Source organism: Nanorana parkeri, unplaced genomic scaffold (genome assembly GCF_000935625.1).
Source record: "Nanorana parkeri isolate BGI_ZX_2015 unplaced genomic scaffold, ASM93562v1 scaffold353, whole genome shotgun sequence".
NCBI classification, from domain to species: Eukaryota; Metazoa; Chordata; class Amphibia; order Anura; family Dicroglossidae; genus Nanorana; species Nanorana parkeri.
In genome coordinates, this window is record NW_017306621.1 from 1,087,339 (window position 1) to 1,101,553 (window position 14,215).

Here is a 14,215-nt window from a genome sequence, read left to right on the forward strand (position 1 = left end):
GGCATTGCTGGAGGTAGCCCATTCCTCCTTAAAGACACAAGGACAAACCAGAAGCCCAGCACATCACAATGACAGCTGAAGACCCCCAGTGTACCCCTATAGTATCCATGTAAAACGGTATCAATACAGATTATGCAATAAATATATCAATGTTTACTGACACTAAAAAGCAATATCTATACAATAATATATGATTCATATTCATATACAACCTATACTGACACATGCCTAATATTTTTTTTTGGCTGAAATTATGATCTATAAAAAAATAAATGATCAAATTGGAATATTGGATACATATAAAGAGTTATGTCTTAATTGCTGAAACTCATTAATGTAAAATAACAGTACAGGTAAAAAAAAAAGAAAGCTGACACTTTATTAGTGTGGTGTGGGTAACCCCCCCCCCCCATTTACATCTATCCTAACATCAATAAACTCATACCAATGAATACTTCCTGTTTGCTGGATGTCCTAAAGTGGACCTTTACCCATATCTTTAAAATAACAACAAACACGCCTTTAAAAATCTTTCGTAAAGACAATCTACAAACACATACTTCTAGATAATTGCCGGCTTTGTATTTTTTGCAGAACTTATTTCTCTTTTCTTCCCCAGTCTTCTGACAGTGGCCATGTTTACTAAAGGCAGATTACTAGCTCTCCTTTCACTTCCTGAATTTCTGGCACATGTGACTAGACATCTGACTAGGACATGTGACCATGCACAGCATCTCAGGGGAGAAAAATGTCTTTGCCTGAGATCTCCTGAGATTACAGATGAGATTTCCCAGCAATGCTCTGCTGATGACAAGGCAATCCCAGTGTGCATTGCTTTGGCAAACTGAAGTCATTTTGCCCTTTCAAGCAGGACGTGAATGCTCTGCAAGTATAAGTATTTCAAAATCACAGCATTTTACACCTGACATGTCTATGTTATTATTAATCATCATACATAGAGAGATGCATTGGTAGAATTCGATTTTTGAGTGTAAAGGTCCACTTTAATATTTGCCTTTTTAAAGCACTCTGGCTGTAATTTCACACATAGCTGCTTGTTGTGCCTGAAGGTTTGTTTACCAGCCAGCAGGACTCATAAAGTAGTCAGGGTGTGTTCCTTTATATTTTTTGAATGCGAAATGTCTAAATAGCACACGCAGAGAATGTCTTCTTAGCTATTTCCTTGAAAAATAACTTGCTTTTTGCTGTGGGCTGTTACAGGATAGGAGAGAATGGTATACACACTACTTGTCTCTAGCAGCATGTGGATCTAAGTCTATGACTTGCTGTCACAGGAACAGTGACAAACACTTGTGACATATGACAAAAGGCTTCATATGTGGGTGAGTTAAGATCCATAAAAGGTCATTTACATCCAATATGTTCATATATGGGCCTACTAACTTGGCTATAGAACACCCAGGATGTGATTATACGAGGGTCACAGCTGTGCCTACATGTAGTTCTTGTAAACGTTGCTTCTACTGCACATGTGACCATCAAAATCCGAGTTTATAAGATTTTTCCATGACAGTGTGTGGCCAAAACTGTTGAATATATGATTTGCTTCAGTTAAAAAGAGGCAGTGTTAGGTCAACCCAATATGCCTGTTAATGACCAGATATATCATAAGACTATCTAGACCAGAGGTAGGTAACCTTAGCACTCCAGCTGTTGTGGAACTACAAAGTCCCATTAATCATTGCAAGACTGACAGCCAGCAGCTAAGTTTAGTAGTGTCACGAATGCTGGAGTGCAGAGTTTGCCTCCCCCTGGTGTAGACTAACTATCTGGCATTTTCAGAAAGCCTGTAGCCTAGAAAGGCTGTTGTGCACCAATATCCCATTCACAATTTTGGAGATGGTAGGGTGCTGGCAGGGCCGGATTCCACACAAGGCCACAGAGACCATGGCCTCAGTGCAGCAGGGGGTAGAGGGGTGGCACAGCGGGGCCGATACGGGGCATTTTCAGGAGTACTTCTAAAATTCCCAGATACTAAAGGCAGATACTGGCCCTTTAAATTTTGTAGGAAGTTTGACTGCCTGAGGTCCTGAGCTTGCTCAGGTAGCTGTCTTTGATAGTGCTAGTCCAGCTGCACATTGCATTCTCCTCCTTCCCGGAGCCCAGTAGCTGCATGCAGAGCCCTGTAGAGCCCTCCTGAGACCTACGCGCAGCCCTCCTGAGACCCGCACGCAGCCTTGCTGAGACCCAAACGCATCTCTGGTGAGACCTGAATGCATCCCTGGCGAGTGTGGCAGGGAGGGGGGCGCATTGAGGAACCTGGCCTTGGGGCAGCAGAGAGAGTAAATCCAACCCTGGGTGCTGGACTTTATTGTAGATAAGCAGAGCATCCCAAATCAGGGTGAGAGAATATCTATCTATCTATCTATCTATCTATCTATCTATCTATCTATCTATCTATCTATCTATCTATCCAGCTCTCTAGGATACCAGGACCCCAGACTCTTAGTAAAGAGAGCGAGCGCCATAGAATTTGTATTGCCTAGATGAGGTTTATTAGTTGTATTAAAAGGTTTCAACACCTTTTGGGGGGGAGGAGGGGAGGGGCTCCCCTTCATCATTGTTAAAAATACAATAAAGTCTCAATTGACATTTTGTATACAAAAATATTTAATTAAATATTTTTAAGCAAGATCAGCATAGCAGTCTTATAAAATGAATTAGGATAAGCGGGAGAATTAGATAAATGTCAGTCTGAATACATGTTTATATAAATGTTATACTTTTCTTATTCTCCTATTTATTAAATATTTTTGTGTACATCATTGCTTTATTTATTGTATTGTTAACCCTAGTGAAGGAGGCCTGTACCCCTGCAACACGCGGGTGCCTTTAATGACCCTTCAATTAATAAACTGCTTCTGGGCATTAAAGGAGAACTATGGGGTTAGGGCTTTTCCCCATAGTTCTCCTTAGGGTAACGGGAGGACACAATCTATCGTCCTCCTGTCACCCTAGGCTCAGTATACCGCGAGCTACAGCTCGCGGTATACTGAGACGCCGCAGCTGAAGCGGATCCCGACAATTATGTCTGGATCCGCCCAGCTGTATGAGTGACAGCTGGCTCTGCCTATCTAGAGGCAGAGACAGCTGTACCCGCCCCCTCCCCGTCCGTTCCGCCAGTCAGCGCTGGAGGATCGGAGCGTGGAGGGGGGGAATCTAGTCTCTCCCCTGTCACGGCAGAGAGCCGTGACAGGATCGAGAGGTGAGGGAACCCGGTATGTTTTCCCTCACTTCCCAATCTACTGAGCCGACCTGTGACAGTTTCATTGTCACAGGTCGGCTAGAACTATGAGGATGAGTGAAAAGCACTCACCTCATAGTTCTCCTTTTAAGAACCTGGTGGCACTCTCTTTAATAAGAATGTCATACAGTTTTGAAGATGACAAAGCTGACCATACATGTTACAATCTGATTGTACAATATCCTTACTATTTACTAGCAACTGTGTAGTTCAAGGGCCTACCTGAACATGTCATTCAATTTACATCCAATCAGGCAGGCTCTTACACTATATGTAGGTAAACCTAAATGTGGCCATGCAATCAGATAGCATTGTGTGTGGCCAGCCTTAGATTTACCAACAGCTATGTAGTGTGAAGGGCAATCTGACTGCAAACAAATGGAAGGGTTGTTTAAGTAGGCCTACACATTGCATAGTTTTTGTTAATGTAACTTACCTTCCTCAGTCCCGCACTGCCAGCGGGGTTTCCAGGGTTCTCAGCCAGCATTTTGGCTGATGATATCATCAGCGGGTGCCACTTAAAAGGAGCTGCGTTCCAGCATCCAGCACCTGAGCAATGTTCAGTTTGCCTCCGAGCTCCTTTTACTCTGTGCTTACATTGCACAGAGTAAAATGGTCCATGCACCCAAAACTCTACGCAGATCCAGTCCAGCCTGCAACACCATCACTCATGCCATTCTGTGTTCTCACACTCCCTGACACCACTTCCAGGGGTGCTGGATAAGAGCTGCAACTGCAAGAGAAGCCCCCTCATCAGCTCAGTCTCCAGCCAGGTATGTGGCAACTGCATTAAAACTGATACAACTTAGGTTGAGCTAAGCTGAATGGGCTATTTGACCAGCACAGTGGCGATATTCAATGTACAATAGTAGCAATGCATGGATTTTGCTTGTCTGAAGTTGCTTGTAAAAGTTATTAGCAATATATAGATTGTTTACGCATAACAGACTCAATTCACAAAGCTGACACACCGGCATAGAGTAGAGTATTGTACCATATCAGTCATCGATTAGTGCAAAGAGTTTGGGGTTTAAATGATGCCCTTTATTGGCGAACTTAAAGGTGTGATCTGTCCGTGTTCCTTAGATGTGTATAAAGCCTGATGAAAGGATATAAGGAATCCTGAAAGCTTTTAATAGCTTTTAGTCAATAAAGGGTATCACTTAAAGGAGTTGTAAAGTCCCAGCATATACTGGTATAACATCAGCATTGTAATAGGAATACATACTAGAGTTGTTTCTGATAATACAATCGAAGCTTACTTAAAAAAATCCCTTTTATGTAGTGAATGCTGCATTCTGTCTGCTCATCACTTTCTACAACTTCCTGGATTCCCAGCGTGCTTTGCATCTCTTTCTCTGCTGCTTGATGTATGCAATCTTGATTTCTCAAGACTACATAGCCCATAATGCATTGCTTCCAGCACGCAATGATGCTGTTACATTGTTCAGACGTTGAGTTGTAGTTCAGAAGGCAGGCTCTGTGAGGGATGTGACACTAGGAAATTCATATTCACAGGGCTGAGTGAAATAGTGTCAGTGCATTGAGGAAGTACATCCTATGGCTATCTTCAATAAGTAAGTTTACAAACTTCTAGATGGATATTGTTATTCGGAGTGGAGTAGAACTTAGGCAAACCCAATATAGAAATACATATTTATTTTTAGTTTTTGACCATAGATACCCTTTAAAATCTCAAAACTTTCCACACCAAGAAAAAGGTACTTATTTTTTAAAAAGTGATAGTTATTTGTAACTGAATCTAATGAGAAATTAAAATACAAGTTGCATGGCTAAAAATTAAGATTCTCATCCTTGTGTTGAAGCTTTGTGAATTGAGTCTAATGAATTTCTAAGTGCAGAAATAAGAAGAGGGCTGGAGCTTAATGTACTATAATAAATATTTGTTGTATTTCTTAAATAAACAACTTCAAACTAATTGTATCTTATTCAAACAACACTTCATGGGGTCCGGCCACTTATCTGACTTTCCAAGCACTTTTCCTGCCGTGAGTCTTTACATTCCTCCTTTGATCTCAATCTATTGCTTAATGTAATAAATGATGTGATGATTGAAAAGAATGCTGCTTTTAGTGTGGATACTTTCCTTCGATGTGCTGTTAAAGTAGAGCTAAACCTAACCTCTAAAATTCCAAATAATCTTTAACATGATAATGTCATTTCAAAAATAGTTTTCACTCTTTTTAAATCAGCAGATAACACTTAATACTTGATACTTGGTGATTGTGCGATGTTTAGGCACTTCCGATTATGGGGAGACACCTGTCACCAAGTTGTGCTCCTGTCACTGTGTTGTCACTCCATCATGACACCCGTCCCAGATGGCGACTGCAGGTGTGCTGGCTCACATTGTGCAGACATGGTTCGTCATTATCACTATCAGGAAGCCAGTCCAGAGCAATGATAAGCAGCTGATGTTTTAAGTGGCTTAAAGAAGAACTCCAGGATAAAAAAAAAAACTTACCCTTGCAGTAGGGCTACCCATGCACTGCAAGGGTTGAATGCTTGTTTTCACTAGGGGGCTAAAATCAAGCTGATATACTCACCTGATTCTTGGTTTTGCTGGGCTGCTAGACCGGTCTCCGCAGGCTCTTCTCCCTTGGGCTCCAGCAGTCTAAGGACTGCTGATGTCATCATGTCTTATGCAGGCTCATTGACTTGCATTAGACGTGAGGATGCCGTGACACATTTCACAGAGTGGAGGGGGAGAGAGGAGAGCGTTACCCACCATGGGACTGAGTATCAGGTGAGGATATCTGACTTATATGAGCCCCCTAAACAAAAGGAGCACTTAACCCTTGCAGTGCCAGGGTAGCCTCACTGGAAGGGTAAGTGTTTTTAAATCCTGCAGTTCTTCTTGCTGGACTCCAGGATAAGTGAATATTGTCTAAATACAAGAGGCATGTGTCTTCGTACTTGAATCTTTGTGTGCTTTGTGTACTGTTCCCAAATCTGTGCAGTTGTGATGAGCAAATTGACCTAGGTGTGGTAGGATTTGCGAACCAAGTCTGAATTTCACATAGCCCAAACATACTGCCCAAATCCCACTGAAATCTATAGTAGCTGAATATTATAATTTATTTCTGGCCTTTCTCAAGTTCAACTTGCAAGCTTTGCCAATGCAAAATAAATTTAAAAAAAAAATAATATTTAACAGGAATTGAGTCTTTTAATAATGCTTAAAGGGCAACAGTAAAAATAAATAATTCAATTTTTCTTTTACCGTCTGTATCCTACAGATTACTGTCTCAGAAATAGAACAGGAAATGAATGGAAATCTTCCCAAAGTGAGAAGTTCCCTCCACAGACAGCAATAAAAATCTACTAGAGAGAAAGATTTTAGGCCCCATTCACATGTCCTGTATCGTCCATACAGCGGATTCCTGTGGCTGGAATTTCAGGTGGTTGCAGACAATGGCAGCCGGGAAGCCTGTACTAGGGAATGACAAGCTTGCAGGTGCCAAAGCTGTTCAAAGTCTGTCGATTGCTATTTGCATGTATCTGCACATCCAGCGGTTACCTGCACCTAAGGACAGATAACCGGTCCTGGATGAAGATAGCGTCTAGGGCCAGTCATCTGTCCTTAGCCGTAGGTCCTGTAGTGGTTCCTTTTAACCTTAAAACTTGACATGCTTTGTATCATTTCTTAATCCTTATTAGATTGTAAATTCTAATATGAAAGTTCCATGAAACCTCTTGTTTCTTGTTATGTCCTCTGCTAGTTTAAATCTACACATATCGTGTTATATTGTAATGTGCCTGGAATTTGAATGGTAGTAGTAATTATAACACACGTACTCAGATGTTTGTATCCAAGGTCAGACAGACGTAACTGGAGTCTGTGGACAAACAGTGCTTGGCTCCAGTTGCTGCACCTTCTTACAGGTGAGTCTCCTTTTTTTTTTGGTACTCTTTAGTGAAACAAGGTGACAATGTCTAGAAGAACACTAATTAGGTGGTTTGCATTGTTAAGTGTTGGTGGAAGAATGAAAACTATATAAGAAATAAAACTTCCTCAGCCTCCCACAGGTATTGGCTAATCAAACTTGTACATACTGTCTGTACAATCTGGGATGCTGCACTGGGGCACCAAAAGGTAGTGGGGTCTATTAGATGGAACCACATTAGAAGTTCTCACAGTAGGGAGGAAGCTTCTGGCCATTATTGATCAATAGGCCCATTGACAAATGAACGCCAGTACATTAGACTGTTTAAAGCTGAACTCACAAAGAGTTAACTATATCTCTTAATAGCCACAAAAGAATCAAATTCACTTTGTGTGGATTACAAGCAAGCCCAGATATTACCTTGGAAGTTGTGGTGACATCATCACTGTGCAGAGAGCAGAGCTGTAGGAGGGACCCAGCAGGCTCCACCCACTGCACGCTACATGCAGAAAACTACAGGAGGGGGCGGATAAAAGACCAGTCACTCTGCACAAGAAGAGAGAGCAGCAGTGACCGGTCTTTATTACAGGAATCTCCTGCACACAAGCAAGGAGAAGGATTTATTTCATGCTGAATTACTCTATAGATCTAAAAGAAATATATAAAGGACACCAAGATTCACATAACAATACACAGGCCTCTTGCACTTAGATGACATTTGCTTGGCCTGGATATCAGCTTTAAAAATGTTCAGGGCATTGTAGGAGACTGAATAGAAAGAGCTTCACTGGGCAATACAATCCCTCAATACACTGTGTAGATAGAAGCCTCACAATAAGTTGTGCACATGTGACGTAGGTACGTGATGTGGCAGAATTGTCAATGTGCCCTTATGGATCTATGACCAGCATGGCACAGGGTGGTCTAATTAGGTAAGCCAGTGGTTCCCAACCTGTGTAACCTCAGGACTCACATTTGTCCTTGGTCAATAAGTCGCGACCCAAGTCGGACTGCAATGGAACACAAGGCATTAGGGTACCATGCATTCCGTTGTGGGCCTATGAACTGTGGGTGGGAGGTGCGTTTGGGGCAGGGCCGGACTGGCCATAGGGCAAACCGGGCACTTGCCCGGTGGGCCGGGCCGGCCCGAACATCATCAGCCCGAACATCATTGTTTCTGTTCGGCCCGGCCAGCTGTGCCCGACGGCCGCTCTGAACGCTCTATTGATCACAGAGCACGGAGCTGCCAGGCAGATCACACACTGAGGAGCCGGCCCCGCCCCCACTAGCTGACAGACCTAGGAGGCCTGTGCAGGACACACGCTGTGCTCAAAGGAACACAGAACACAGCGTCCAGGAGAAAGTAAGCTGACAGGGGGGAGGAGGGGGAGAGGAGGAATCGTTACCACTGAGTGACCGGAGGTCCACCACCTCATCTCATGCTGGACACATGGGGGGCCAGGAGCCAGATTGAGAAGGGGCCAGGAGCCAGATTCAGAGATTGGGGTACTATTCAAATGGCAACACAACACACCTCTTACAGCAGAATGTAGGTGCGATTGCTTGGTACAGTGCGTTAATCACACGGTACTATGCGATTAATGCACTGTACCGGTATGAATTGGCCCTCAAAAACACTGACATACGGATATGGAGGACCTCACTATGTCTTTGCAACACCGAGAGAAGCAATTTCAGCACACCTCGTTTTACTGGCATGAATTCACTTCTACTAGTGAATACGAAGTACTGTTGAATGACTAAACCCACCGGCCACTGGGCGCAGTTTCCGTGAAGTCTGGGACACCCCCCCTTCCTTCCTTGACCTTTCTGTTTCTTGCCTCTTGGTCTCTCTTCACTTTCTTCTTCTCTTCTCGTCTCTTCACTTGATATCTCATTATCGGTATGGTGACCTCCATAATTGATCATGAGTATCTCGCTGCTACCCTCTTGGGAGAAAGATATCTATTCATTGTATATTCCCATGCATTTAGGTGACGATTGCTTCTTGCACTCTCTGTCTCTGTAATCATTGTGTGATTATCTACATTGTATAAAATGTATAAATAAAAAATTTACAAAAAAAAAAACACTGACATATATACACAACCACAAACACAATCTCACACACTCTCAGACATTCTCACACACACATACACACTCCAAAAACTTTTTTTGAAAGGTCCACCCAGTCTCCCCATCTTACGAGAACAGAAGTGGATGCTCAGCCTGGGGTCCAGTGTGGGCTCCTGTGCTGTGACTGAACTCCATCCATAGGTGCATTGCTTGTACAGCTCCCTTGTGCGCCCTGTAGAGGTGTGTGAGCCAGAATGTGACGCCGCTCCGGCCCAAGCACCTCTATAGGAGACGTGAGGGAGCTGTAAGCAATGCACGTATGGATGAAGCTCCCTCGAGGCCACACCTCCACCCCACCTCAAGCTGACACTCAGCTGGCTCCTGGCAGCATATTTTGTATGACTGTTTGGCGTGAACACTGACAGTGCTGCGCTAGGGGGAGGCTGAGGAGCCTCTCACCTGAACACGGGGGAGCGACCCACTTTTGGGTCACAACCCACCAATTGAGAACCAAGCTTCTAATCAATAATAAGCCAAAGAAAAGTATTTTGAAAAATAGCCATATGTTGGTCACAGTGGCATTAAAAACGCAGCAGATAGGTATAGATATAAATGTTCCCATGTGTATATGAAGACATTAGGTTTACAATGTATCTTTTCTCATGGCTGAATTCAATGGCCATGTGTCTTATTTTCAGCCTTGCTAACTGTGTCGATATGTAAATATAAAAACCATCAGTAGGAAAGATAACATTATTGCTGTTCATGAGTCAAAGAGAATGCTGAGCTCATATTTACTCCTACTGTAGATAAGAAAATACATTCTAATAATTGTAACCTTATGACCTTTCTGGCCATAAATGAATTTAAAAGGGATTACAGAAGTCCGCCATTGCTATGCACAAAGCAGGATATGCCTAATACCTGGCAATACAAGTTTAAAGGGTTATTAAACCCTCAGCTTTTTTTGCATATATCTATGGCTAGCTAACAGTAGGGGAGGGGGGGCGGGAGATGGCCGCACCGTACAAGCAGCAGCAGCCGTGTTCTTGGTATAACCACTTCCAGTGGATGACGTACAATTACGTGAACCCGCAGGAAGTGGTTAATTTCTATGGGGCCTATTCACACCTATGGATTGCACCTCCTTGCGACTTGGCGAATAGCACAGGAGCTTTTTGTGGTGCGACATTTTTAGCTACATAGACTTCAATGTGAGCGTAAGAAGAAAGCATGAAAATCACATGTGAAGTTCATTTTCGTGTGTTTTAGTGTATAAAAACAAGCCTGTCCCCTAATAAACTTTACTTCTTCACCTACATTGGCCAAGATAAAAATGCATAATGACTGATGTATGGAAAATGCACAAAAAATGTTACGCACATATACGCATGAAAATGCATTTTACATGTGATTTTCATGCTTTCTTCAATTGTAAACAGAAAGTAAAAGCCTTATTTGAACTTGTGGAATCACTCAGTTTGCTCCTGTCAGACACAGAAGTCGCTCCACAGTGCCCCTCAGCGTTCTAGCGTTGTATTAATGTAGGTGGACTCCAACAAAATGGCGCCTGAAGCGGGGACAGAAATTCGGAGATGTTTCAGCGTGAGCACTAGGGACGTACGCAGCGTTGGCACGGCGCGGTTTTCAAACATCCCGGAAGTGGCGGGCATATTATTGTTATGGGCTTTCCCTTTCACTGCCTTCGTGGACTGCTAGATATTGACCGGTGACTGTCCGCCCTGGTGACAGGAGAGCGTTGAGGGTGAGTTACCGGGCCGGAGCCGGCGGTCACGTGATAGCCTGGCCTCCCTGACAACGTGTTGTGTGGTTGCTGGATGTGGAGGGAGGCGGCTGTTGGGTGTCAGGGTCCTTTTGAGTGCTGCTAGGGAGACCTTCCTCCTGAGTGTACCCTGTGCTACTATATACAGTGCAGAGGGGGATATTAATGGGCTTTCCTTGTGTGTGAATGCAGAAAGTGACAGCTGCTCACATGAATGGAGAGGAGCACAGAGAGGGAACATGATATAACCCCCCACTGCTCAATTGTAGACTGTTCTGACATATAGGTTCAAAATGGAGGTTTTGTTACATTACTCTTAGGCTCGTTCACGCAAGAGGCAAAGGGGTGGTTTATCTGTCTTTTTTACCACTGTTTTGGTGCTGAGGAGTGGGGAGGGTGTTCTGTAGTCCTGCAGAAGAGAACTCGGGTAGGGTTGACAACACTTTAAAAAAGAACTTATAAATGAACCCTTGTAGTAGAGCTACCTCTGCACTGCAAGGGTTAACTGCTTGTTTTGGTTTATAGTCAAAAATAATAATACTTTCCCAATCCTTGAGCTAAGCCCCAGACGTCCTCATGTCTAATACAAGTCCATTGACTTGCATTGGATGCCGAGGGACATTCTACAGCTGGAGTGGAGGGAGAGAGAGGTGAGCGGTCACTGTCGCAGGTTTGGCTGAGTTTGTCTTTTTTTACATTTTATTTTATGCCAAAATGAGCACGTAACCCTTGCAATGCGGGGGGTAGCCCCACTGCAAGGGTTCATTTGTAATTTGCATGGAGTTCATCTTTAAAACCCAACTTCAAATTAAGTGTTCTGTTGTGATCTATGACCCCATACCAGAGATGTCCCTTCACTTCCTGTCAAAGGGGAATGGGGTTCACAGACTGCAGTATTCTGCTACCCAACAGTGGTAAGAGAGGCTGGTTATGTGCAATTGTTAGATATCAAGGTGAGTATGGATGACCAAGTGGCAGCTTTGCAGAAATATATATATATATATTGGGGAAAATGGGTGTGTTTACTGCTGCACCGCTGGTACCACTGTCCCTGGTGGCAAAGGAAGCCGGCGCTGTAGAAAGCAAGGCTGCGGCGGCGGAGGGAGCAGAGCCGCATTAGCCAATACTTCCTCTATAGCACCAGTTACTGTGACTGTGATATATATTGAGATGCTCAGGATGCCACTGCCTAGGATGAAGAAATACTCCTTACGGAATGGGCCATCACCCCTTCTGGAGGGTAGCACCAGCCCTTTGCCCTATATGTTGAGGAAATGATCTTTATAAGCCATGAAGCAATGACTAGAAACCTGTTTTCCTTGTTCTTGTCTGAGGAGGATGATACATGATTTGTAGATCTGAAGGATGAAGTTGCCTCAATATAGATTTGTAAAGCCTGCCCGCCAATGTGCAACTGGCTGACTTGTTCATCCTCCATAATTACGAAGGATGGGACTACTATATCCAACTCAAATAGAATTTCAACGTCATTTTTGGAAAATAAAGCCTAATATTAGGATTAGTACAACTCTCACAGGAAAGAGAGAAAGGAACGGTTCTTGAGTGCCCAGCGCCGCTATTTCTGACACATTCCTTCCTGATGTGATCACCACCAGGAATGCAATCCATCAGATGGATCGTAAAGGGTTAACACTGAAATCACCTTAGGCCAAGAAGTATACAACTGCGGTAAACCCCATTTGGTTAATAATCAGTTTCTGGGTGCTCTTTGGCAAAGAACACCTTCTAAAACATTTGGCAGTCAGATTTTGAGAAGCCCAATCTGCATTTGTGAATTCCATTGTTGCTGAGACTTGGAATCTTGCCAGCTTCGGTTCAAACACCTGTCAACACCCTTTTGCAGGAAGCCCGAGATGTGATGTATTTGGGGACAAAAAGGTTATAAAATGGTATGTTGTTGGATTTTTGGCCATACCCTGTTGTAGGTGTTACTGGTGCTCAGCTTTCTGGACTTCAGTAGGGTGTCTACGACCCTTGCAGAACATCCCAGGGATATCAAAGATATCAATCTTTCCCTTTCAATACCCATGCCATCAGGCCTTGAGTCAGCAGGTTTGGGGACACAGAACATGCATTGCCGACAGGTTGTGGGGATTGGAGTAGGCCCACACAAGGATGGTCACTTCCCTTAGAAGGGTTTGGCTGTGGGTTCACCTTACCTCTTTACATATGCTAGAGCAGTGATATTGTCCATTCTAAACATTACCACTTTGCCCTTGATGAGAGGAGAAAAGGATCAAAGACCCTCATAGGTTGCCATCAACTCTAGAATATTCGATAAAAGATGCATTAAGGAGAACTTCCATGTGCCTTGAGCTGATTACTGAACACAGTGAGCTCCTCAGCCCCATGTGCTGGCATCAGTGGTGACAACACTCCATGGATTGAGAACAATTGCATGTGAGGAGGTTTTCTTCCCTCATCCACCACTATAAGCTTTTCCTCATTAATCACATCTTTTGATGAAGGTTCTCCCCATCTTACCATTGGAGTTGTTGCTCCCCTCGTGCCTATTACTTTCAGGCACTCTGAGCCTGCTAGGGAGGAGGAGATCAGGGTCTGTGATGTTCTGGTCATAAGTGTTGGAATCTTCTCATAGGGAAGAGAAATTGTGTTCAGTTGTGTCCCTTGGAACACCAGGTTTTGTGTGGGAATGAGGTGACTTCCGTATTGATCAGCCAGCTGAGCTCTGTGGACTTTTGTATGTCTTGGTGAGCTAGGAGAAGATGTTTTCCTGAGCCAGGAGTAGGATGTCATCCAAATGATAAACACACACCCTGCTCTCAAGTAGGGTCTCCTGTCCTGTTTTCTTGTGTTCCATGAACAGGAGCGAGTACGTACCAATGCAAGTTCTGTTTGCAGTACTTCTATAATAGACGTCTGATCGGGTAACATTTTGACGTATTGGAACAAAACTACTCTTTTATGCCGGGTCAAATGTACTCTGGACAGTGTAAAGCACATCCAAGGAGGTCTTTTGAAATTACATTTGTGGCCCGTTGAAATAGTTGTTCGTTTCTGAATGTTGTCTGCACAGATTTGCCAAAATTTGGATAGGATCAATTTGTCCATCCAGCATATCTAGAAATGACAGAGTCACTGTGCTGTGCAAGTGCTGTGGGTCTTGCTAGCCTTATTAAATATGCAATACCTAGGTGTGGG